This window comes from Schistocerca gregaria, chromosome 3, assembly GCF_023897955.1.
Source record: "Schistocerca gregaria isolate iqSchGreg1 chromosome 3, iqSchGreg1.2, whole genome shotgun sequence".
NCBI lineage: Eukaryota > Metazoa > Arthropoda > Insecta > Orthoptera > Acrididae > Schistocerca > Schistocerca gregaria.
This window is the reverse complement of record NC_064922.1, coordinates 289,879,028-289,905,635: the sequence shown is the minus strand read 5'-3', so window position 1 is coordinate 289,905,635 and position 26,608 is coordinate 289,879,028.

Below are 26,608 nucleotides of genomic sequence, written 5' to 3'. Positions count from 1 at the left end.
ATATATATATATATATATATATATATATATATATATATAATTCTCATAGTCACGAACTTCGACGTTGCGTATTTCCTAACCTAAACATAATCTGTACACACATGTTTTAGAAAAATAAAAGACAGCAGAAAATTCACTGAGACTGCCACAGATGCGGAGAAAAATGTTTTAGCGTCAAAACCAAACAATATTTTGTGTGCTTGCAAAAAGGCGGACCCATCCTTAATTCATTATTATTTGCTGCAAGAACGGGAACTGAGCTCAAAACTCCAATATCATTCATCCTAAAGAGTGCGTTTAAACTATGTCATGAACCTGACTCAGTTGTTGACACAATTCTGCTGAGCAGTCATCTTGTTATGTGAGAATAATCAATTGTTATTACGCACCACTGTTTGGAAAAAGTGAAACGCCAATACTGAGAGATGTGACCGCAATGAAATTTATAACATCGATTAGAGATATGATACTATACAAATGATTAGAATTAGAGTCCTGTGCATGCATTGTGACAGTGGAAATTCAATATGTAGTAATGTCATCCCGCGGTGCAGTCAGTGCCACCAGACATCGTGGCATGGAATCTGAGCACTTCAATATGCTGCTGGGGAATACTGTGCCACATGGTTTGTAGGCGCTTCCACACAGCGTCAACTGTGGCTGCAGGAGGACCTGAGGAAGAAAGTTGCCAACTGATCATATCCAAGACGTGTTCGATTGGCGACATGTCAGGAGAATGAGCAGGCCAGGGAAGCACTGGTATCCGTTGTTATTTGAAGAAGACTGGCGCTTTCCTCGCATCATGTGCCGGGCTTTTTCATGCTGAATTATGGGATGTGGAACGGCATTCACTAAGGGCAGTGTTTCGGGCTATTAAACCTCGCTGATGTAGCAGTAGCGGATCATATTGCCTTCAAGACGTAGAAGGCGAGTTTACTTTTAGTTAATATTGTGTTTATACTGGTTGCTGGTGAGAAGGAAAGTTAATTATTAGTGTTTTATTAATGATCTCATTCATAAGCAGCCATATCACAGTCATCACAGTCGCTCAAGAAAGTTATAATTAAGCTCTACTTGTTTAATCAGAATCGGACGATGACTCTCCTTGTCCGCAGTCTCGATGATTCGAAGCGATCTGCAGTCCTGTGTAGTAAATAAAATGTCTTGGTTTTCTTGCGTTGCGTAGTCAGTCGGGAAACCTCAGATCAAGCGGAAAGTGTGTTTTGATAGAGTTTAATTATCCGATGAAATAATGGAGCTCTTGGATCTAATAATTGCAGGTTCGTTTCCAATTCATCGGAAGTTCCCTTCTGATTACCAACGAAACGACACCTCCGTGCAAATTTCCAATTAGAGAATACACATATAATGAAATTCGTTACAGACCTTTGATTTAAATGCTCAGTATATATTCTCTTGATTAGCTTATAATATATTTCCAATCTCTTTCTTCCAGTAATCTCGATAGCAAAATTACAATTATTCAATGTGGCTATTCGGCACAGAGAAAATCCTAGAAGTCCTCTCTACACACACCAGAGAGAATATTAGAAAGAGTAATTATGCGCTCATGGAACAATAATAGTACTGTACTACTTTGCGAATCGCTTCTGCGAGTATATAGATGGTCAAGTAGGAAACGTAATTCACTCATAGAATTGTGCAGGGATAATTAGTATAATATAAAGAGATATTGCACGACATCGCTTGTTACAGGTAATGGCGTTCAAAGCTATCAAACTTGATGTTTGTCCACCATGTCGCTCAACAATATAGACCATCTGGTTGTATTTATCACGGCGGCATAGATCGCGTATGGAGCCAATTACTGTAGGACAAGTTGAAGTGGGACTCGTGCAGAAACACAAAATTTTGCCACTCAGCACACCAGAGTCGGCGGTCACGCGCTGAGTGCAGTCTGCAGCGTTGGTGGGTCCTGATCAGTGGAAGCCGACGCAATGGTATATGTCAAACAGTCATTGCACACATTTCTACACCCATTTTAGTACTGCGATGTCGCGCCAACAATGTGGACGAAGCTGCTTTGTCTGTTGCAGCCCCACGGACAATGCTGTCTCATGCTGTGGTCACGTTGTGTCGTCCAGTACCCTGTTGGAGCTGTTTACGGGGCTCTTCTATGCACTGACTCCACAAATGCCTCGTTGGTGAAGGAGCGGGCCGTGTACTTGCCACAGTATCACCGCACGACACGTTCACCGTCCGTAGCCCGATCATTCTGACCTGTTTGAATGTACGCCACCTCTCTTCCATTTAAAGCATTTATTACGTAGGGTTCCGCTGTTCTTAGTGTCCTCTTTGTGGTGTCTTGCTGAACATTGCTTCTGAGAGTTTCGCTTTTTGCCACATTTATTGAGATCCATGCATAGGTGGTTTGTTGGAGAACTGTATGTAGCTTGTTGTGAAAGGTGTAGTATGATGGTAGAAGTCGACCTATGTTTAGGTGTGTATTACGAATCTAGTTAAGTCTAATGGTTGTCTTGTCACCTTGTGTTATCCTACTAAGGTTTTCCCAGATAGGATGGCTACGCCTGAGCGCCAGGCATTGATAAATTGATCATGTTGTTGCCCAGTTAATCATGTATACTAGGGCCAGGGTTAGAGTTTATTCCTTTACTTGATAGTAGACATTTTGTAGTGCGTTGAGTGAGATATATAAATATATTACTTTATTGAAAGAGTATTTCTATTTTTTATATTAAAGAAAATAATTGTTAAACTGAACGCCACGTCGGCAAAACCCCCAAGTTGAACCCAACTCAAACTAAATCATATGCTGCACCATCTTGAAGATATGAAAATTCACTTTAATTACATTACACTCCCATTCATAAAGGTGCAGTGTTCAGGTAGTACAACACAAAGTATCTAACTTTTTCAGACAACCGTTAAAAACCATAGAAATACCTGTGACCCCAACAACGCCCTGTACACACAGTTATGAGCGCCTCATTGAGCCATCAATACACTCAACGTCTTGTGTAATATGAAAAGAGCAGAAGTCTCAGTCTCATCGTAACATGCTATGCGCATGCAACAAACTACTGCCCACAGTCTACATCGTTTGGCCCATTGAAATGTCACTTTAATTTTTGTTGTGAAATATAGACTTTTGCGGGATACCACACTCAAAATGTGCGTTGCTTGCTGCTTCCTTAACAACTTTAGTTCGGAAACCGGTTGAGATGGACCTGCATTCACTGACACTAACAGTTCCTTTCAGGTTTGAAACCGATTGTTTTTGGCAAAACATGACACTCGTCTCCGTTCCCCATCGATCAGGATGTTTTAACGACCAAAGTTCTTACACTGAGTTACTTGACAGTGAATGCTACACCATCCCACAATGGACGGTCTGAATTGATCCAGCAACCAATATGGCAAATTCATTCACAGTGTGCTCATGAGCACGACCAAACATGATAGCTTATTTCTCTCATTTTGTCGACACAACATATTGTGTAGATTCCAAACAACCGTCTTGAATTATACACTGAAGCGCCGCATAAACTGTTATAGACATGCATATTCAAATACAGAGATGTGTGAACAGGCTGAAAACGGTCGGCAACGCCGATACAGACGACAAGGGTCTGGCGCAGTTGATAGATCGGCTACTGCTGCTACAACGGGAGAGATTAGAGTGAGACTAACGTCAGCGCAGGAGCGATGGGGCACATCATCTCCAAGGTAGCGATGAAGTGGGGATTTTCCAGTACGACCATTTCACGAGTGTACCATGAATATCAGGAATCCGGTAAAACCTCAAATCTCCGACATCGCTGCGGCTGTAAAAAGGATCCTGCAAGGACGGTACCAACCACGACTAAAGAAAATCGTACAACGTGACGGAAGTGCAATCCTTCCGCGAATTGCTGCAGATTTCAATGCTGGGCCATCAACAAGTGTCAGCGTGTGAGATATTCAACGAAACATCACCGACATTGGGTTTCGGAACGGAAGGCCCTCCCGCGTGCCCTTTATGAGTGCGCGACAGAATGCTTTACACATCACCTGCGCCCGTCAACATCGCCATTGGACTGTTGATGACTGGAATCAAACTGCCTCGTCGGATGAGCCTCATTTCGAATTGTACCGAGGTGATGGGCCCTGCATGTCAACAGGGGACTGTTCAAGCTGGTGGAGGCTCTGTAAATCTGGTGGAGGCTCTGTAGTGGTGCGGGCCGTGTGCGGTTAGAGTGATATGTGACCCCCGTCGCCGAAGTGGCGTCAAATCGAAAGACTTGCACCAGGCGAACGGTCTACCCGACGGGAGGCCCTCGTCACACGACATTTCATTTCCTGATACGTCTAGATACGACTCTGATAGGTGAAACCTATGTAAGCATTTTGTCTGATCACATATATTAATGTCCATCGTGCATTCCGACGAACTTGGGCAATTCCAGCAGGACAATGCGACACCCCACACATCCATAATTGGTACAGAGTGGCTCCAGGAACACTCATCTGAGCTTGAAGACTTCCGCTGGCCACCAATCTCCCTAGGCATGAACATTATTCAGCATATCTGGGATGCCTTGCAAAGTGCTGTTCAGAAGAGAGCTCCATCCCCTCGTACTGAAGGATTTTATGGACAGTCCTGCAGGAGTCATGGTTTCAGTTCCCTCCAGCACTACTTTAGACATTAGTCGAGTCCATGCCGTGTTGCGGCTCTTAGGCGTGCTCGCGGGGGCCCTACATGACATTAGGCAGTTGTACCACTAACTTTGGCTCTTCAGTATGTTAGCGGTGGAGTGCCGCATGACCGCTAGGTACCATCCCCCAACATATACTTCTACATCTATGTACATACTCCGTAAGAGTGTGGTACCCGTTATCACTTCTAGTCATTTCCTTCCTGTTTCACTCACAAATAGAGCAAGGGGAAACGACTGTGTATATGCCTCTGTACGAGCCCTAATTTCTCTTTTCTGTGTGGTCCTATGTTGGTGGCAGTAACATCGTTCTAGAGTCAACTTCAAATGCCAGTTCTCTAAATTTTCTCTTCAGTGTTCCTCGAAAATAACGTCGCCTTCCCTCCAAGAATTCTCATTTGAGTTCCGAAGCATCTTGTGTGTCGTTCGCACCTACCCGCTTCTGAAGTGCTTCATTGTCTTCATTTAATGTCACTTGGTAATGATCTCAAACGCTCGTGCAGTACTCAAGAATAGCTCGCACTAGCGTCCTACATGCGATCTCCTTTACAGGTGAACCGCACTTACGTGTGTCAGACAATAACAGCGGCCCTGTCACATCCACTGGTGCACTTCTGACGATACCGTCGTCTCTGATGAAGACTCGCCGCCGCTGACAACGTACTAGTCTCTCTCACTTAAGTTATCTTTGAGCTACTCACATATTTGGGAACCTAATGCGTCCGCTGAGACCTTCGTTAACATTCTCCAGTGCAACGTGGAGTTTACGTGCCAACCGGTGACAAGTGAAATAATAAAAAGTACAGAGGACTTGCAAGATACAACTAATTTATTACTGATCAGCAGTTTAGCACAAAGGACACAGTATTTACCAAAAATTTTCTACAAGTGTCTCTTATTCACAAGTCAGAAAAATACATTACACAATACCTTTCTTTTTAATTAGGAGCAAACAAGAACTTCTTAGAACTTCTATACCAACTGTAAGGACTTCAATAATAAAGGGTAAAATCAGTTTAATTTAACAAAGGGCACTTAAATAATAATGGTGAAATATGTTTCTTTTAAGTAGGTCACCTGGGCAAGCTCAATAGGACAATTCACATAATTTCCAATTTCCGCTACCCATCAAGTATTTCTCTTTAACATGTACATAAGTTCAACTCCCGCTGCACGTAAGGTATAATTCAGAACACTAGTCTCCTTCCTTTATGGTTTTGAAGGTAAATATATAAGCAGTATAGCAAACGGAACAGACGCATTGGCGTCCCAATGCAGAGGAAACTTAATGCAAGATCCCCACTCACTGCAACTCGAAGAACTCAGTGGCCGCCGTATCGGTTGCCATTTTCCCCGTGGCCAAAAGAACCTCCCGTTCCCTCTGGTACTGGTCGGCGTAGGCGTCGTACTCCGGACATGGATTTAGACACGGACCAGGTGCCCGCTGCAGTGCTGCAACAGAAAAGCACAAACACACAACCACAGACAAAAGAAACAATGTTAAAAGCCCCAGAATATAGTAAGATAAAATTCTGCTAAGATAGATCACATCAAGACAAAGGCAAATTAAAAATGGTTAAAAGAATTAACTGTAGACCTCAAATTTCAAAATACATAAAATTGCAACAGCACAAACAGACTAGTTTCAAAAGGGCAACGATAAGACAAAGCATAACATTATTACACTAGTACGTCGCAGTTCCAGTACAATATTGACACTCATAAGAAAAGGTAGAATCTAGTGATAACACTGGTAGGCCCTAGTGCAAAACTAGAAAGCTAGAATGTCTACTTCTTCAGTAGATAGCTGCGTGGTACATAGTTCACTAGCCAAAATGAATCACACATTGCTAACCGTCCTGTGTAGAAGACCATGGCCCAGTCACGCCTCAAGAAGATGCAGCTGAGAGGTTCTAGGCGCTTCAGTCCGGAACCGCGCTGCTGCTACGGTCGCAGGTTCGAATCCTGCCTCGGGCATGGTTGTGTGCGATGTCCTTAGGTTAGTTAAGTTTAAGTAGTTCTAAATTCTAGGTGACTGATGACCTCAGATATTAAGTCCCACAGTGCTCAGAGCCAGAGCCAGAGCCAAGAACTTGCAATAACAGGCCCGCTTCCGCATTCCGAGCGACATACGCCGGTCAAATCCAGCAACTCCACGCAAACACAAGTTTCACTCTCTGAGCAAGGACTCATACCGGCCTTTCCGGAGCCAAAACACAGTCTGCCCGCCAGCCCACCAGCACCAACACCGGCCAACGAGGCAAAGATAAGCAACGCCAGAGGGAAGCAATCGATTCGGGTGAATCGAACGGAGAAAGCGACTAGCGCCAGCGCCTCCCCACGTATCATCCAGTGTGACACTGTGTGAGACGCCTTCCGGCAATCTAGGAATATAGAGTATGGAGTACGTAGTCTACAGTGCTCCAAAGCTACCAGCGAAGTCCTCAATAGACGACTTACATTTTGTCCAGTGAGCTTAGGACAGTTGCGCATTGCTTTGACTGTGGCTGAAAAATGCTTCTTGTCCGAAGCTCTCGCAGAAAGGACAGCCTTTCGTCGCGGGAAACAACACGCATAGTAAAGGCACGCTGACTAACTAGGAAGCCAATAGCCAATCCGGAGGCGGCTGGCGCGCCGCCCAGCAAGTGCCAACCTATGGATCGATGGGCAGCGACGGAGGCGTCGTGACCGGCGTGCCGATGAAGTGCGCCTGCAATTACACTGCCACGCCGGCGTCGCCTGCCGCCAGCCGCCCTAATAAAGTAGTCCGCGCGCCGGACGCCCGCCCTAGATGAAGAATTTCCGCCGGTGCACGGTTGCCGCTTGCCGGCTATCCGTCAATATCCGGGGAAGGCGATGCGCTCCACCGGCGCAGTGGCGAAGCGTAGGGCGGCAGTAGATCGGGCCCTCTGGTGATGAGCATCCACTCCGCGCGGCTCGGTATTTGCATCGCTGATACACGGGATGGTCAGTAAGTTACCAGCCTCTCGATAAGGCTCCCGTCCAAATAACGTGGCGCCATAAGCTTTCGCTGTGACACAGTATAACGGCCAGACTGACTCTTCCGTACATGCTCCTTTTAATTTCTCCTTCTAAACTAATGATTCTATGTGTTCCGAAAAAGTATAAGGGGCAGTCAAATGAAAACGAGGCAAATGGAAAAAGACTAAGTAAGCTGTTCATTATTTCAAAAGGAATCGCCCTAACTTATACATTTACCTCCTGTGAGACAAGACGGTCAACGCGTTCATGGAAAAATGTTTACGGTTCAAACGACACCATGATTGTAGCCAGGAGTGTACCACTTCAACTGAAGCAAATCGACGCCATGAACGTCTTTTATCGGGCCTCCAAAAAGAGAGAAATCGCATGGGGAGAAATAAGGAGTCAATGGATGACGTACAGGTGCTTCCGAACCAAATTTCTGCAGCATACTCGAAAAAATTGCACCCTCCCATGTGTTGCAAATATTGTTTCGACTGCACTGAAGAATATTAGCTGGGAATCCCTAACACATCCTCCATAGTATCCATATCTTCTGTTGCGATTTCAATAGTTTTGGAGCCCTGAAAAATACATTCGTGACCATCAGTTTACTTCGGAGGGGAAGGTGCACTATTCTGAGGTTTTCAATAATATTAGCCTCGTTTGGGCATTGAAATGAGTCAGCAGCACCACGTGCAAATTTGTACTGGACCGTGGCACAAACCTGGATCTCCCAATTAACGCAAGCGCTTCTCTTTACCGGCCTGACCATCCCATCCAAAATCCCAGCCTTCTGCTCACTTCTGGCATAGCATCATTACCTATGACCTTTACGGAGATTGCTTTTGAAACAATGAGCAGTTTACTTACTTTTCTCCATCTGTCTCGTGTCATTTGACTGTCCCTTATATTTGTTGAGGATGGAATTAGGACTGCAAGTACGAGAAAATAATTTTATTACCTGTTGAACATTGATACCGAATGGATTAATGGGCTGCTTAAAAAAGACTACTTAAAAGATAGACCTACGAGGGCCACACCCAAAGTCATGAAAATGCCAGTAAAAAAGATGTAAGATCGTAATCTACAACCTTACATTACACCCTACCATATTGTCACGTCTGTCACGTTACCGTAGGCAGTACTTGCAAAGTGGTCGACATCAGTGTTTCGTTTAGAAAGCATGTTGTCATGGAATTTATTGTTAAACGCGAACAAAAGTTCTTGTTCTGCTGAATTTCACCTCAGACTTACATGCGTCTATGGTGATGTATGCATGACCACCATTAGTGTTACCGGATGGGTGAAACACGGGCATCCATAATGATCCTGAAAGTCATCGCCCTAGGATTGCCTGCACGGAACGCAACAAAGAGACTGTTGATGAGATCATTACAAAAGACAGATGTGTCACAGTGAATGAAATCGCTGCCTTGTTTCAAAGTTTAGTTTGTCTAAATGTCTGTGCCCGTTGTGTGCTAGGTTTATTGACCGAAGACCACAAACTTAAGAAAAGAACCACCACTCGAAACCTTCTACAGAGGAGATAAGGTGATGATGTTTTGTCGAGTATTGTGACAGGAGATTAAATGATGGAGGATGTTCGACAAACAGTGTGACAGTGTCTTATTCAAGCTGCAACAGAGTTCTATCCCAAGGATACATTCAAGCTTCCAGAACAATGAAGAAAGTTATGTAAAGAAATGGAGACTATATTGAAAAGTGAGAGAATGTATCTGGATTAAACTGAAGTTCTTGGTTTGTATCAAAAGTAAAAATTATAAAAACTTGAAAAATTGTTGTGCATTGCTCGTATCTTGATATTATTAGGGGCACTGACCCTAAAAATAGTTCCAGAGGACATGTTATGAGTTCAAGTCCATTATAGGATGTATATATGTTAATGTGATTAACCTAAATTGCCTTTCTTGCAATGCAAATTTTGGTTCATTTAATGATTATTAACATTTTAACGAAGAGCAATTATTATTTGACTGAACTATTTATTCCTTGAAATTATCATTCTACTGGAGCAGTGGAGGTTCCGTTATTATAGGAATTACGTGTGGTTAGGCTGTCAGAGGCAAATTAAAGGGCCAAGAAAGATTTTTAAGAGTTTATCTTTCGCACAGTTATTTGTTACATCGAACGTTTCAGGATTTTAAACACGATAACCGCCACACCATGACACGAAGTTTGTAAACAGTGTGTCCCACTTATCTTGAAAACCCTAAATACAGGGTGTTTGGACTAGAGATACACAAAAACATTTGTTTATATTTTACTACCTATTAACATATATAACTTTATTTGCTAAAAATTCTAACAGGACCACTAATATTTTTATGGGTGTTGGTACAGTTAAAGGTGTGCAATGCTTGTACCTCGACAGATGGCGAAACGGTACTCCAATTGTCGCCACATGCTTATAAGTATGGCAAGCGTCGTCTCATTCCTACCAGCTCTCTAAACTTTGTCCACTAAACAAAAACTTTCATGCACTGAAATCCAGCAGAGTCAGCTTTGGAGACCGAGGGGCCAGCCAATAGGGTTCTCCCATCCGATCCACCACTTGGGAAATGTCTCAAGGAGAAATGTGGTAACATACCAGTGGGGTGGGACACCGTATTACAGGAACATAATTTCGGGAGGCTCGATGGAACTGCATAGTTCGCCAACATGTGGAGGTACATATGCCTTGTCACTTTAGACTCCATAAAAATATCGACCTTCCGCACACTTATATGTAATGTCAACCTCAAATTGACTTTTTGTGTGTCCATCCTCCATCCTCCTGTAATCTCACTTCCTAATATTCGATGGTTATGTCTGCTGCATTGTACACATTTGTGTTCATGCCCCAGCGCTGTTCATGAAAAGTGAGGATCACATCTTGGAGAGTGACTCCAGCTATTGCGTATTTGCCAAACAACATTAAATGCCGAGTTATTTAATTGTAAGCATTTGTTTGCGTGTGCTTTTAGCCCAGACACCCTGTAATTCTTGTCCAGAGGAAAGTAGAAAATGTGTCAAAGCAAAAGTTGTTTAACGACGAGGGGTATACTAACCAGTATGGTTACCTTTCTCTTAACTTATTTCGTTACAAAGATACGAAGAGCAGTACGAATTGTTTATTTTTTAAATTTAGTTTAAATAGCTCCTTACAAGTATATTCACTCAGCGGTGATATGTAACGATCGTGAGCCGCAGCTCCGTACTTTTTATTGATTTATACTTGATTATTGCCTGCTGTAGTGTGAGTGGCTGGAAAATCAGATATGAGTAACCAGTTAATGGAGGGCGAACTTACTCCCGAGGTAAATGCTCCGATAACCAACCGTGAACCTACGACGCATGCCCTATCTATGCTCCCACACTGTTCTATAACCTATTTCCTTCTGAAATATTCTAATAATACTGAAGAGCTTCTAATATGTGAACACCTTTGTACGACGCGTTTAATTTACTTCACTTTAAATTCAAATATCAAATCCCTACTAGTTCTGCTCGCACTTACACTACAATTACAGAAACACATCGATCACGAGCGTACATGAGTTTACCATTGCAGGTTGATTACTAAACTAAGTAAGTAACAATTCCCCCGAAACGAAATTAGCCATGAGAAGTAAAATTATTATCTTCAGCACAATCACTTTTCTCTTAATGGTTCCTGCGTGATTGACTCATTCCTTCGCTTCAAACTACAGTCATGCTCATAAATTAAGGACAATTGCAGAATTTGGAGCCACACAACGTGGCACTACACAAAACTGGCGCTAATAGCATAGGCACATAGGGAACACACACGGCACAGATCTGTAAGTCCACAGCATCTGTGATAAGTTGAGAAGACCGTCCCGGAAGACATGTGCTGCGCATGTACCCCCATATCAATATGGGATATGATCACCATGCACACGTACACAGGCCGCACAACGGGTTGGCATACTCTGTATGAAGTGGTCGAGCAGCTGCATGGGTATAGTCTCCCATTCTTGCACCAGTGCCTGTCGGAGCTCCTGAAGTGTCCTGGGGGTTTGAAGACTTACAGCGATACGTTGACCGAGACCATCCCAGACGTGCCTGGAGAACAGGCAGGCCACCCCATTTGCATGATGTCTTCTGTTTCAAGGCACTCCTCCACAATGGCAGCTCGGTGGGGCCGTGCGTTGTCATCCATCAGGTGGAAGGTGGGACCCACTGCACCCCTGCAAAGGCGGTCATACTGGTGCAAAATTATGTCCCGATACACCTGACCTGTTACAGTCCTCTGTCAAAGACATGCAGGGGTGTACGTGCACCAATCATAATTCCACCCCACACCATCAAACCACGACCTCCATTCAAGGACATTAAGGAGTTGGTATCTGGTTCCTGGTTAACGCCAGATGAAAGCCCGGCGAGACTCACTGTTCAGACTATACCTGGACTCGTCTGTGAACATAACCTGGGACCACTGTTCCAATGACCATGTAATGTGTTCTTGACCCCAGGCTTTACGGGCTCTCCTGTGAGTAGGGATCAGTGGAATGCACCTAGCAGATATCTGGGTGAATAAACCATATCTCATCAGTCGTCTCTATACTGTGTGACTGGAGGCAACTGTTCCAGTGGCTGGGGTAAGGTCCCGAGCAAGGCTACCTGCAGTACTCTGTGGCCGTCTTCGGGCAATGAGAGTGAGATACCGGTCTTCTTGTGCTGTTGTACAATGTGGCCAGCCCATACTGTAGCACCTGGACACGTTTCCTGGCTGCTGGAATCGTTGCCATAATCTAGAGATCACACTTTGTGGCACACGGTACTACGACCTGCTGTGTTTGACCAGCCTCCAGTCGCCATAGTATTCTACGCCTCATAACGTCACAATATGTGTTCTATGAGCCATTTTCAACACCAGTCACAATTAGCAAGTCGGAAAACGTCTGCACACTTACTCGCTGCACCGTACTCTGACATGCACCAACACACCTCTGCGTATGTGTACGTGCCAGCACCACCGTACGGCGACCGCAGGTGAAATGCACCATGGTCATACCGCGAGGTTATTTAAACCAGCATACCGACAACCAGAGCGTTGTTTCACCATGTACCAACATTACCCTTAGTTTATGAGTGTATTTACCGGCGCCAATCTGTCCCTTCTATAACTGTCGGGCATCCCCGTCAATGATGTCACTGCGCTGTAAGGAAGAAGCGCAAGTGTAAATTAAATCCGCAAATTACAGCATCGATATCTGTACTCTTACAAGATGAAGGTCATTTTAAAATGTTAGAAGCAATAATATCCCAATGTCTACGTTTTGAAATCTAAATATACAGCTTTGTTGCAAGGAAAATATATATATTTGCCTTTTACATTTCATTCTCAATAGAAAACAAGGTGTTCTAAAATTAAATAACACCAGCATGAAGAATTTAGGAGTACACGCTGCAGGGCAGAGTAGCGGCTACCAGAAATAATGAAGGACACTAACGTCCATATTAATGATTCGTAAAAACTCTGGATGGTTCACAGAGATTCGTAAGTACGAAGTACGGCGACTGGTAGGGATAAAATATATTTACTAAATTCACACCAAGATAAAAGGTGGTTGAAAGTGATTTAGATCAGAAACATATAATCAACAAGATCTGCTGAAAATAACTACAACAGAGTTTAAGAGCTTTTGTACGAAACGAGGAAATAACAGCAGAAATAAATAATTTAAAACGAAAACGTATAACTTTGTTTAAAATATTTTTCAACAATGAGACAGCTGAATACCTTTAGTAATGATACTGCTATGGCACAGAATATAAAAAAGAAAATTAATCATGTTTGTATGCAGTCAGCAGATCTCATTAACGTAATTGTAAATACAATTAATTGTCATAGGAAACAGTTAATTTTAAAGGAGAGCATTTCAGTATGAAACAGGATTCACCTACTAGTGATACGTACTCACATACAATGCCTGAAAATTATCTGCTACAGTATCTAATATCTATAGTAAATTGTGGAGCCAAGCACTTGCAACAAATTTCGGTCCTGTGAAACCTGACCGACTTTTGCTCGATATATCACAGCAGATTTACTGTCCTGTTCATGCAGAACGGCGGCGTTGCCAACACAAAGTAGTAAAATAAATTGTTTAATAAACACGTACATTCATGCTTAAGGAACTAGGGAACTTACCAGTCGCATAACAATACCTAATGCGTCGCTACTTCGTATGAGACGAAGTAATAAAAGGTATTACTCTCTCGTTATGTGAAATGGAAACGAAATTCGCGATTCGTGCCATTCGTGACACATCATATCACTAATTTTCGACTGTAACTAGCTGCCGATGATTAGCTGTTCCCCGAACTCCGATGGACGTTACGTATGGATTCCGTTATGACGTGCCGTTGCGTCGAACAACATAATTAGCGAACGGCACACGTCTGACAGTTTGTCATCATTGTACTCGCAACGTTTTACGACTGCTTATTGCGACTACTTGTACACAGTCAGATAGTTCTCTTTTAATCTTAGAAATCCACGTCAAAGTGCATGCGTGCCTTGTAGTTGTGCTTACGTATGTCCCAAGGGAATCATATAATCGGGACGGCCGACAACCATAAGGGTCTGAAGCGCAACCATTGTGGAGACCACGTTGATGTGAACGTTCTTATATACAACATGTACCTGCAGCAAAGATAGACCTGAGCCAACATAAGATCAACACATATCAGAAGCTACAGCATCACAATCTACGATGATGTTCTTTAGGCGGTTATGATTCTCATTGCTTCAGTTGATTGGCATGAATAAGATTCCGTTCGCGATTTTCTCAAGAATGTTACAAAGTACCCAAAATGGTAAATTACTAAGTGCTGAGATTTTCAAGATGTCGTCAAATAAAACTACTGCGTTTCAGATCTTAGTAGTTCGCACAGGACTACATCGTTACCTATGAATTTACTGAACAGGCGACCGCATGCATCTGCTATAATATTTCTGTATAGTTGTACCTCACTGAGATACATAATCGTATTGTGGCATAGCTCGTCTTACTACTTCTGTATAAACTGTATCGATAAATCGTACGAAGATTACATTACTGTCTTGTCGTAAGTCATCAGCTCTTAGGCTATCGGACCCTTTTCTTGCTGGCAGGATACTTAATGTCGTGTTGCTAGGGCCTCCCGTCGGGTAGATCGTTCGCCTGGTGCAGGTCTTTCGATTTGGCGCCACTTCGGCGACCTGCGCGTCGATGGGGATGAAATGATGATGATTAGGACAACACAACACCCAGTCCCTGAACGGAGAAAATCTCCGACCCAGCCGGGAATCGAACCCGGGCCCTTAGGATTGACAGTCTGTCACGCTGACCACTCAGCTACCGGGGGCGGACGGCAGGATACTGAATCGGTTTGTTGTGACAATACGGACGGTAACGGACGAAGATATGAATGTAAATCATCAGGTCAGCGCCTCAGTCTTCAAACAATAAAAAACTAGAGACCGGTTAATACTCAAATATACAATGTACCGCGTCTGCAGAAGATGTAACTTGAATCAATATACTCGCTTAACAGACAATAACCGCCTACAGATTCTCATGTATGATAATAAGATTCACTGAAAGCATTTTGTAATGAAAAATAAGACGACTCATTTAGCTACGTCGTTGGAATACATAAATACTAGGCAGTCTACCTCTAACCAGTGGAATAATGCTACAGAAGAAAGAAATGTAACTACTCGTGAGAGGGAACGTGACTAATTGCGGAGAAACTCTATGGTAGCTCGTCTACCTGGTCTGCGGTAGCGGAGCGCTCGTGGCTTAGGCTGACGGGACTTTCTTCGAATCACATATTTTATTTTCGTAAAACTGTTAACTGTATTAGTACATTTGAGGAACACTATTACCTTCGAAAGTTAAATAGAATATTTTCAGTTATAAAAGGATTGTATGTAAGACTATTTTCTGCAACAAGTATACACATTTTCGTTCTATAAACTGAAAACATTTTTTTATTACTACGAACTACTTTCATTTGTGTCTGAGACGTATTTCGCATTTTATAGCAAGGCACCTTCAGCGCATTTAATTTGGAATAGTTTAGTTCTGTTTCTAATGCGATATTTATTGATTATAAAATAATATGAGCAGTTTTTATTTACAGTGAGATTGTCTTCTTATGCTTTGCAGTTTTCAGTTCGTAATTTTCACAGATGTTCGTTAAGCATGCTGTGGGTCAGTCACATAAAAACCGCTGTGAAAGAAGTGGAAGCAGGCAGTAGGAACTTGTGATGTTGGAAGTAACCCTGAGCTATTGCAAACAAGATTTATCAGTACACGTGCGCCCTAATTCCAGCGGATACAACGCATTATTTTCTCATCAACGTTGTGTGTAACAGATTGTGTTCGTAATCGTGGCAACCATGTTCAGTACAGATATATGGTCTTAGGAGAAAATTCTCACTCACTCTACCTAGTATCACAGTAGCGCACGATCCCCCCAGATTCTCCAAGTATTTGGCAATAAGTGTTTCTTCGTCGGGAGCTGCTGCCACATAAACGGGGCTTTTGATATCGGCACACGAAAAAGAGAGTTCGCAGAAACAGTACATTGTCTTTGCTCTACATAAGGTGTATGTGAATTGGTTGTCCTTGTTGTTTCTGACACTCCAAAAATTCCTCTATTCTAGGATTACCTTCAAGACTTTAATTTACCATTACAAATAGCTGTATTTCGACTACTCTGTCAACTTCTTCAGTTCGTGTGCAACGTTCTGAATCATCCAGTACAATAAAAACTATTACTGTAATATAATACTTAGCAGCCTATGAGTCTTCGACCAGCTCTAATGTAAGCATTTCATTTGTATTTTTTTTTTAGAGTGACTAAAGTATTACATTGTTCCTCAACTCAAATTTTTTCAGTTCTTTCCTTATCGTGTGTTATTCACACAAGCTGAGAAAAAGTTTCACAAGTTCGTGTATCTGCCATACTCTGATATCATATCTGAATCGGAAGTGTACTCCACAAAATTCTGTAGTAATGACCTAAAGATAAAATCGTGCTATCGATAAAGCGTATGCCAAACAATAAATGGAAGGGGCACATCACAAAATCAGAAAATATATTTGATATTGAATGTGAATATACATATTCTTACGCCCCATTGTCCGTCTGGTGTTATCACTCTCCTCTTCTTTTTCCTAGCCTTGTCCCATATCTTTACGAGGTCGACGTATTAATCTGTACTGGGAAATGTTAGTGACAAAGGGGTGGGGGTAGCTCTTTCTGCCGCCACTCCATCATCCTGGAGACGAATTTGTGTACCCCGTTCGTCTGCACCTAGTGTTACCCCACTTGAAAATGTGGCGTTTACAAAATGTTTGCGAATCGTATAACTGATGAGGATGTGGATACCAGCCAGGTATTCTGGTAGTCTAATGCGAGTTGTTGTTGTTGTTGTGATCTTCAGTCCTGAGACTGGTTTGATGCAGCTCTCCATGCTACTCTATCCTGTGCAAGCTTCTTCATCTCCCAGTACCTACTGCAACCTACATCCTTCTGAATCTGCTTAGTGTAGTAATCTCTTGGTCTCCCTCTACGATTTTTACCCTCCACGCTGCCCTCCAATACTAAATTGGTGATCCCTTGATGCCTCAGAACATGTCCTACCAACCGATCCCTTCTTCTGGTCAAGTTGTGCCACAAACTTCTCATATCCCCAATCCTATTCAATACTTCCTCATTAGTTGTGTGATCTACCCATCTAATCTTCAGCATTCTTCTGTAGCACCACATTTCGAAAGCATCTATTCTCTTCTTGTCCAAACTATTAATCGTCCATGTTTCAATTCCATACATGGCTACAGTCCATAAAAATACTTTCATAAATGTCTTCCTGACACTTAAATCTATACTCGATGTTAACACATTTCTCTTCTTCAGAAACGCTTTCCTTGCCACTGCCAGTCTACATTTTATATCCTCTCTACTTCGACCATCATCAGTTACTTTGCTCCCCAAATAGCAAAACTCCTTTACCACTTGAAGTGTCTCATTTCCTAATCTAATTGCCTCAGCATCACCCGACTTAATTCGACTACATTCCACTATCCTCGTTTTGCTTTTGTTGATATTCATCTTATATCCTCCTTTCAAGACACTATCCATTCCGTTCAAGTGCTCTTCCAAGTCCTTTGCTGTCTCTGACAGAATTACGATGTCATCGGCGAGCCTCAAAGTTTTTATTTCGTCTCCATGGATAATGCGAGAAGCTACCTAAAAACACGCTCAGACTGGCCGGTGCAACCGCTCTCGTCGTTAACCGACCTGGAGTATTCAATTCGGAGCTGGCACGCATCCCAGAATCTCGTAAGCAGCGTGCCAACGCGGCCAACTATCCAGGGGGGTTATTATTGTAAATATAAAATGGTGCAATTCAAGTAGCTATATGTTATTCGGCATCGGCAAAAACATCTTGATAAAGCAGAGGAATGGAATCAACATTCAAGAGGGAACTCAAAACTTCCATATTAGGGACGGTATAGCCACCATTGTTGTGCCCCTCTCATCTCTTTCTTTCTCCTCTCCATCACAGCTTCGAATTTTACCTTTCTATTTCTCTTCCTCTAACCTATCTACCTCTTATATATCTCTTTTACCCCATTCTATCGTCTTATGTCTCTGCTCGATGAGAATAACTCACAAGCTGCAAGAACATAACGAGAAAATTCCCAAGTAACAATAGGACTGACATTCACAAAAGAAAAGTATGTTTACTTTCATATACATTGTCATTATTATTATTATTATTATTATTATTATTATTATTATTATTATCAATATTGTTCTTGATTGTTATAATTATTTTTTATTGTTATAGTTATCATTGTACTACTGTTATGATCTCTATTTTTTTCTTTAACGTCAGTATTGCATAATACGTTATATGTCCTTAATGTTCTGTAGAAACTGTAACTCGTTCAATCAGAGTATGCCTGGTTAGGTGTAAGAGAGGGCCTGAAGGCCCTAATCTTGCCAGGTAAAATAAATGCATAAATAAATAAATAAATAAATAAATAAATACCGTACCAGCCACTGATTTGAGATAGCTACAGGATTCAGTATTCTCAACTGCCCGAATTTCCACTTAGTATGATGACTGATTGATTCCTTTTTCAGATTTTAAATATGTGTGTTTTGCGATCCTCTACTTTTGCATTTATTACACATCGAATAAATGTAGCCCCTGATGGTTTATAAGAATGTAATGGGTAATACTACTAAAATTATGTATAAGTATACACTACTTGGCCATAGGAAGCTGTTGCTTTTAATTCCTCAAAAGGTGTTCATAGTGAAAAGCGAATCGCTTCACCTCACACAGTGAATATTTTACACTGCTCGTGCGTTAGCAAGTAGTAACAAAAAACTTCTCACGAGCTTTATTCAAAGCTTTTTTGTGCTACCATTAGATTCTGATAAAATATTTACGACATAAAGTGAACCAGTACCGTTTCAGTTATTAATGCAAATCAAAAAGCTACTCTGAGGCTCTCTACCGATAAAATTGCGTGTTAGGCAGCCACTTTTTGTCCGTCGAGCAGTGCAGCATTATGCTACTGAAACGAAGTACATGACATAAACTCTTGCATGAATATGAAATGGAGCTTCCAAACCTGTTATGTCACTTGCATGAAAGTCGTGGATTAATTTTGTCTTCCAGTCTATTCAGTTTTCTCTCTCGCATCAGACTTAAATAGGTCTTTGCTTTATTTTCTCTGTCCGAACGTAAACAGAACGGCACATCAAATAATCAACTGCTGCAATTCTTATGCTCATGTCTCGTCTTTCTGGCTTTCTGTTTATTAATCACACTTTTTTTTGCCGTCTACTTTATGAAGTCTGGATCTTAGACCCAATTACGAAATGAATAATCTTGCATCAGTATGTTGCCTTTCATTGTTTTGAATTAACTCCGATTCGTTGTCGTGACTAAGAAAAAAATATATATGTCACTCTAACGTAAACATTGAAAGTTGGACGTTCGTATCTTTTTTGGGGAAGTTCGCTATTGATTCTCCTGTTTCATTCGTACACAAACTCTGAGTCGGAGATTAATTATGGCGAGTGGTAGCATGCTAACAGTTGTTGAGGATAGTCAGACGCAGCCTGCCGTGGAGAGAAGCCGCGCGTCAGGAGAGGTCACAGCCTGCCCTGGCTGTGCTAGTGGCACGGGAGAAGATTTTGGTACTAATCGAGGATTTTTGGTAATTTTAGTTTTTGCTGCGAGTAGTTGTTGCTTGCTTGCGCACTCGAGGGATGTTGTCATACATTGCAAGTAATATTCGTATCTTCGTTGTGACCAGATACGTGATTATTGATTAAAGACATTGTGGAATAACTGAAGTTTTTGCTGATCAAACTCTCGAGAGAAAAAAGAAAGGTCTGAGTACAGTTGTCACTGTTTCAATCATCATTTTTTAGAATACAGCAAATTAAAAGTTTTGCATACTGTATGGATCGCAGTATTTCTTTTGAATTATTTTAGCATGTTGCTGGGCACCGGATATTCACGCAGCTGAAGCGGCAAGGCGATGTAAATTGTTTATTGCATGCAAGAGGGTTACAGTAATAATTATTAGGAGTGTTAAAGAATATCTTTAAAAATCACAGGCAGTTACAAGTGAGTTAATTTTTCATGACTTATAGGAAGATTAATTAATTCCCCCACCCACCCACCCCCTCCATGAACCATGGACCCTGCCGTTGTTGAGGAGGCTTGCGTGCCTCAACGATACAGATAGCCATACCGAAGGTGCAACCACAACGGAGGGGTATCTGTTGAGAGGCCAGACAAAAGTGTGGTTCCTGAAGAGGGGCAGCAGCCTTTTCTGTAGTTGCAGGGGCAACAGTCTGGATGATTGACTGATCTGGCCTTGTAACACAAACCAAAACGTCCTTGCTGTGCTGATACTGCGAACGGCTGAAAGCAAGGGGAAACTACGGCCGTAATTTTTCCCGAGGGCATACAGCTTTATTGTATGATTAAATGGTGATGGCGTCCTCTTGGGTAAAATATTTCGGAGGTAAAATAGTCCCCCATACGGATCACCGGGCGGGGACTATTCAGGAGGACGTTGTTACCAGCAGAAAGACAACTGGTGTTCCACGGGTCGGGAGGTGGAATGTCAGATCCCTTAATCGGGCAGGTAGGTTAGAAAGTTTAAAAAGGGAAATTGATAGTTTAAAGTTAGATGTAGTGGGAATTCGTGAAGTTCGGTGTCAGGAGGAACAAGACTTCTGGGCAGGTGAATACAGGGTTATAAATACAAAACCAATATCGGTAATGCAGGAGTAGTTTTAATAATGAATAAAAATATAGGAATGCGGGTAAGCTACTATAAACAGCATAGCGAACGCATCATTGTGGCGAATATAGATACGAAACCCACGCCTAACACAGTAGTACAAGTTTATATGCCGACTAACTCCGCAGACGATGAAGAGATGGATGAAATGTATGATGAGATAAAAGAAATTATTCAGATAGTGAAGGGAGACGAAAACTGAATAGTCATGGGTGACTGGAATTCGATAGGAGGAAAAGGAACAGAAGGAAACGGGGGTGAGGAATGAAAGAGCCAGCCGCCTGGTAAAATTTTAATCGTAGCTAACACTTGGTTCAAGAATCATAAAAGAAGGTTATATACATGGAAGAAGCGTGGAGATATTGGCAGGTTTCAGATAGATTATATAATGGTCAGACAGAGATTTAGGAACTAGTTTATAAATTGTAAGACATTTCCAGAAACAGATTTGGACTCTGAGCACAATATATTGGTTATGAACTGTAAATTAAAACTAAAGAAACTGCATAAAGGTGAGAATTTAAGGAGACAGGGCCTGGATAAACTGATAGAACCAGAAGTTGTACAGAGTTTCAGGGAGAGCATTAGGGGAAGATTGACAAGAGTGGGGGAAAGAAATGCAGTAGAAGAAGAAATGAAATAGTGAAGGCAACAGAGGATCAAGTAGGTGAAAAGACGAGAGCTAATAGAAATCCTTGGGTAACAGAAGAGGTACAGAATTTAATTAATGATATGAGGAAACAAAACAATGCAGTAAATGAATCAGGCAAAAAGGAATACAAGCGTCTCAAAAATGAGTTCGACAAGAAGTGCAAAATGACTAAGTAGGAATGGCTAGAGGACAAATGTAAGGATGTAGAGGCGTATACTACCAGGGATAAGAGGGATACTGCCTACAGAAAAATTAAAGAGACCTTTGGAGATAAGAGAACCATTTATGTGAACATCAAGAACTCAGATGGAAATCCAGTTCTAAGCAAAGAAGGGAAAGCAGAGAGGTGGAAGGAGTATATAGAGGGTCTGTACAAGGGCGATGTACTTGAGGACAGAATTTTGAAAATGGAAGAGCATGTAGATGAAGATGAAATGAGCGATACGATACTGCGTGAAGAGTTTGACAGAGCACTGAAAGTTATAAGCCGAAAAAAGGCCCCGGGAGTAGACAGCATTCCATTAGAACTACTGGCAGCCTTGGCAGAGCCAGCCCTGACAAAACTCTACCATCTGGTGAGCAAGATGTACCAGACAGGCGAAATGCCCTCTTCAAAAAGAATATAATAATTCCAATCCTAAGGAAAGCAGGGGCTGACAGATGTGAAAATTACCGAACTTTCAGTTTAATAAGCCACGGCTACAAAATACTAACACGAATTCTTTACATACGAATCGAAAAACTGGTAGAAGCCGACCTCGGGAAAGATCAGTTTGGATTTCGTAGAAATTTTGGAACACGTGAGGCAATACTGACGTTACGACGTAGCTTGGTAAAATAGATTAAGGAAAGGTAAAGCAAAGTTTCTGCATTTGTAGACTTAGAGAAAGCTTTTGACAATGTTGACTGGAATACTCTCTTTCCAATTCTAAGGGTGGCAGGAGTAAAATACAGGGAGCGAAAGGCTATTTACAATTTGTACAGAAACCAGATGAAAGTTATAAGAGTCGAGACGCATGAAAGCGGTTGGGAAGGGAGTGAGACACGGCTGTAGTCTCTCCCAATGTTATTCAATCTGTATATTGAGCATACAGTAAAGGAAACAAAAGAGAAATTCGCAGTAAGAATTAAAATCCAAGGAGAAGAAATAAAAACTTTGAGGTTTGCCTATGACATTGTAATTCTGTCAGAGACAGCAAAGGACCTGAAAGAGCAGCTGAACGGAATGGACATTGTCTTGAAAGGAGGATATAAGATGAACATCAACAAAAGCAAAACGAGTATAATGGAAGGTTGTCGAATTAAGTCAGGTGATGCTGAGGGAATTAGATTAGGTATTGAGACACTTAAAGTAGTAAAGGAGTTTTCCTGTTTGGGGAGCAAAATAGCTGATGATGGTCGAAGTAGAGAGGATATAAAATTTAGACTGGCAATAGCAAGGAAAACGTTTCTGAAGAAGAGAAATTTGTTGACATTGCGTATTGATTTCAGTGTCAGGACGTCGTTTCTGAAAGTATTTGTAGGGAGTGTAGCCACGTATGGAAGTGAAACGTGGACAATAAATAGTTTGGACAAGTTGAGAATAGAAGCTATCGAAATGTGATGCTACAGAAGAATGTTGAAGATTAGATGAGTAGATCACATAACTAATGAGGACATATTGAATAGAATTGGAAAGAAGAGAAATTTGTGGCACAACTTGACTAGGAGTAGGGATCGGTTGGTGGGGCATATTCTGAGGCATAAAGAGATCACCAGTTTAGTATTGGAGGGCAGCGTGGAGGGTAAAAATCGTAGAGGGAGACCAAGAGATGAATACACTAAGCATATTCAGAAGGATGTAGGTTGTAGTAGGTCCTGGGAGATGAAGAAGCTTGCACAGGATAGAGTAGCATGGAGAGCTGCGTCAAACCAGTCTGTGGACTGAAGACCACAACAACAACAGCAACAACAGCAACAATTAATTTCTGTTTTTTGTTCTCAATCAGAAAACTGACGGTCAGATATAAAGCCTCGCCATTTTTCCTACGTCTGTTGGCATACAAATAATTTTTGACATAAAACGTATACCGGAATAATAATAATTACGATTTTTTATTATACCTTTTAATATGTTTTGTCTTGTTTTCTGTAGAGGGCGGTACAGGGGCTAGCTAATCTTACGGCATGAGAGCTTCTACTGGGTAACGAGGTGAGGATTGAGAAGGCATTTTGCCTTGTTATCCCTGAGCCCTTGAAATCCAAATCTTTTCTTTGACTGCCCGTGAGTCAGTGGATTATGTTACAGGCAACATGTTTCTTTCTGAGTAACTTTTACTGGTTATTTATTGTTGCGATGACTTTACACTTTTTATCCACACATACAACGCACGTGGCACACCCCTCGGACATTTGTTGTGCACTGTCCACTAGAAAGAAACGATATAAAATCTTGCGTTTATAGTGTTGCACATTGACTAGAACTTAGAGTGACAGAATCATATGATAAACTCCCTAAAACGTTTAGGTTGGTTGGTTGGTTGGTTGTCTGGCTGACTTGCGGGAGGAGACTAAACATCAAGGTCATCGGTCCCACCGCATTAGGGAAGGATGGGGAAGGAAGCCGGCAGTGACCTTTCAAAGGAATGATCCCGGCATTTGAAACGCTTAGGTCCAGCTACTCTTGCCATAAGAATATTTATCAACTTTGGATGTACAAATCTCCGTAACTAACATATTTTGCATATTTTTGTTCACTGATTTCTTGTGGGATGGTATTCTGCGGTAACTCTTCACTTTGAAAAGCGTTCGCCATCTTATGACTGACTTCTTTCATGTAAATTAATTATGACTACCAATTAAGAATAATTCCGTCGGTAATTCAATAGAAGAATAAGTCAATAGCAGGAATAATTGCGACTTGTAAACATCAGCCTCAACGCACCCTTTTCTGTAGAGGGCGGTACATGGGCTAGGTAATCTTACGGAATGAGAGCTTCTACTGGGTAACGTGGTGAGGTTTGAGAAGGCTTCTGCTAGGTTAATTTCGAAGGGTCTTTGAGTGTTGGAGGTCCCCAGCTGTTGTCTCCATCCACGCTGTGGGAACCCAGTCATGCGGCACCTCGCCTTTGTACACGCAAGAATTTGGGGACAAGAGCGACTTTCGAAAGGAGGAATCTCCGCCCACATTGTTTAAGCGGCAACTGAAAGGCGCCTTATCTAAACTCGATCTCACTGAGACCCGCTTGTGGTGGTCGCGCTCAAGAATTTCTCGCAAGAGCAACTTTGCGAACAACAGATAGACAGGTGATGTGACGGTGCCGTGGTCTTGCTTGCTCGGCATATGGTTTTTCGACCAGGCCGTCAGAGGTACACCGTCATAATGTGTTGTAATGATGCTATTTTGTCAAAAACTGACATTATGAGCGCGTGGCTGTGTACAAAATATAGATTGACACTTACATAGAAAATTACAGCAACCAGACACTTTTTACAATAATATTTATTGATTTAAACAGCGCCGTTACCGGTTTCGACCGGCCGCTGTCATCTTTAGACGGATAGTTTTACACTGTATTTCGCCTTTTCTGCTCCCAACTGACGAAATTTCCTTGGGGTGGTGGTGCCGATGAAGGATGTATATATATGTATGTATACATACCTCCATGTGGTGAAACATCTTAGTGTATGAGAGGTGCTTTACATTATGTGCATATTTATACACAAAAAGTGCATTATATAGTTTTAGGTGCTGCAAGATGATAAGCATCCTGCACTGGAACATAATGGTGCGGATCCTCCATCGACGCCACCACCCCCCAGGAAATTTCGTCAATTGGGGAAACAAAGGTGAAATATAGTGTAAAACGTGAACTTTCCGTCTGAAGACGAACCTGTCGGTTTGAAACCGGTAACGGCGCTGTTTAAATAAATAAATAGTATTGTAAAAAGTGGCGGGTTGCAGTAATGTTCTATGTCAGACTCAACCTAGATGTTATAATGGTGGCTGGCTCATCCATGTTTTATGTTACTGATCAGTTAGCCCCGTGTTCCTCTGAAACTATTTTTGTTTTCCTCTGTGTTTCACTTGAAAGTTTTACAACGCTATTTTACTTGACGCGTGCTAGTGTGAATGTGCGGATGATCATGGGTGAGATTAGGAGACAGTGAGTGTGTTTTTATGCCTATCTGCTTTTTCTTTCTCTTATCGTATTCTCTGTGTCGTGACCACATTCGTTCTGCTAATTTTCGTGTGGACACTGAGAAACTCGACACCGAGCGCCCGTATCCCAGAAACCGGATATACACGAAATACGCATCTATAAGGCTGCATTGAAATTATCTTTAGAGAGGGAGAACGCGATCGCGATTTCCTGTGCGCTCACTGTGGACAACAAATCACTCACTTTCATTGACCACTCATATTGTTGGCGTGTATTTCTCTGGAGCATAAACGAGGGGAAGGGATTTCGGAGCCAGAATTTCCTCTGGTGTGGTAGGCCAACAACGAGAGATATGCTCTGATTGGTTGAAATTTTGGACACGCCACTCTACGGCCGAATGGAACTGATGCAGACGCTCTACGGCCGAACAGAGAAGATATAGCGATGAACACACTGATTTGCTGAAAGTAAAGTAATTAACATTTTACAATGCAACAAACGGCACTGATTACGTATTTGTTTCTATCTTCAGATGTGCTAACAAAACTAACAGGGTTCCATTTTAAAAAAAACGTAGGTTTGTGTTAAAAAACATACTTCCGTAGACTTTTTTATGGTTTGTATTAACCAATTACACTAGCCCCTCTCCTCACCTTCGGTCTGTGGAATCGATTCGTCAGTATTTGCTGTGGCTAAGGAAATATATCCAATCCTGCGGTAATGTTAGGTCACTCACTGACTCATATATATATGCGTTGACTGTGGATATTGTATCAAAGACACAGTCAC